This window comes from Galeopterus variegatus, unplaced genomic scaffold (genome assembly GCF_000696425.1).
Source record: "Galeopterus variegatus unplaced genomic scaffold, G_variegatus-3.0.2 Scaffold1343, whole genome shotgun sequence".
In the NCBI taxonomy this organism is placed as follows: Eukaryota; Metazoa; Chordata; class Mammalia; order Dermoptera; family Cynocephalidae; genus Galeopterus; species Galeopterus variegatus.
Genome location: NW_007727454.1, coordinates 285882 through 287898, shown reverse-complemented (window position 1 = coordinate 287898; position 2017 = coordinate 285882).

The following is a 2017-nucleotide window of genomic DNA, read 5'->3' as shown; positions in this document are numbered from 1 at the left end:
GGGATTTGTTGCCTTATTCAGATGCTTTCACTCTTAGCTCCCCTCTTACTACCCTCCTGGTCTCAGCCAAGCCCACTCCATTCCCATATTTTAGTGCCTGCAAAAATTAACCATGTTCAACACCCCAGGCCTGTGCCCTGCCCAGGAGGGAAGTGAGACACCTAACAATGTATGAAGTGTAGCCATCATGCTCTCATGAGCCCAGTTCAGCTGAGGATCAAAATGCTTCACCAGTGGGAAGACTGGAAAGAGGCCAGTTCATTCTTGCAAGAATGCAATGCGGCTAATGTCCAAGATGCTATGGCCATTAAGTTAAATGAGAGGTGGGGAGGAACCATCTGCTTACTGCACAATGTAAGCAAAAAGCAGACGTGTGGGGAGACAGGTGATGGAGTGGAAATAGAGTTGAACTGAAATTCAGGAGGCTTGTGTGGCAGACCCAGCTCTGCAGATCACAGCACCAGTATGACTTCAGGGGCAGTCAATTAACCTCAGAGGACCTTGGATTCCTCAGCAGCACATCAGGTATAGGAAACTAGATGATACTCAAAGTATTTACATGCCCAAACGACTTTTTCTTGACCCCAATAGAACTCTCCTGCTAATGCAAACACACATCAAGCACAGCCATTTTCTCATAGTAGAGATTCAATGTGCTAAATTGAACATCCAAGGGCAATCTAATTAGGCAGTCAGTGGGGCTGCGGCTATTTCTGACATGACTCTAGTGCCCTTGAAAAGTGTGCTTGGTGTCCCAGCCCTGCCCCTAGCTGTCAGTGTGACAGCACCCTTTGCTGACTTAGAGAGAACAATAGCTATACATGTGTTAAATAAAATTCCTCGTCACCCTCACAGAAAACTATTTTTACTAATTAGTGAATGCATTTTATTCCATGTACAGAAAGTTTTGGCTTCAGTTGGTTTATTTGTAAGCTAAAATGGGATCTTTTTGACAAAATTTTTTCCTATAAATTTTAGTAATGAATCGAGAAGTGACTGAGGGGCAAAAAGGAAGGGTCACATCTTGAAACTGAATGGTGACAAGTATCACAATTCTCACCTCAGATGGAAAGAGCTAAAGGTTCATCTTTACATTCTCTGGTGTCCTTTCACTAGCTTGAACATTTACACACAAAAAAATTATTTTCTCCTAAATAGGAAGGTATCTAAGTGCCATAAATTCATGTGTCATTTTAGAAGTTATTCACTGAAGATTAACTCACCAAATAAGAAAGCTGCTATTAATTTGTAGGGCAAGAAATATTACTATGACCCAAGTTATAGGCTCAGGAACTTCATACACATTGCAAAGAAATAAAGTGTTGAATTACAATAACAGGCTCATCTCATTTTCCATTGACCAGAATGGTTGGTGCCATGAATACAGTGTGATTTCTATACCACATCAATAATTCAATAATCTGAAGTGGCATTGAGAAGAAAAGCGTTCATTCTGTTAATTTGTTTTGCTGCAAAAAGCAGTGAAAAAAATCAAAGTAAAAGAAGAACATCTTATGAGGATTTGTTTGCTGGGTCGAGACTACTGTTGATTAATATAAATGATCCACCGAGATAAATCCTCATTCAACACAGTAGCATGCATGCATCTCTTTCACTCTTCTCTTTCTCTCTGCATTTGACTCTCAAAATGGTATTAAGCACTAACTTTGATCTATTTTTAAAATGATCTAAAGATATATAACATTTTTGGATACATTATAAAAACTTCTAGTTATTAATGGTTATTCTTACTTCAAGTAAAATTTTTCTATCAAATGTATTTTGTATTGGGTTTATCTATACCTCAGTGTCTTAAAAAAAAAAAAAAAACAAACTTATTATCTGTTGGGCCACATTTCGGTGCATTTCCACCATAAGGTGCCTGTCCATGTGTAAATCCTGTCTTTCAACAGTAGCCATTTTAAAGGCATAAGTTTGCCACTGCCATTTCATAAGCGCTAATGTACACGTCGCCAGCTGCCTTCTCTTCCGGGGTACAGTGACTTTGCACTTTTTT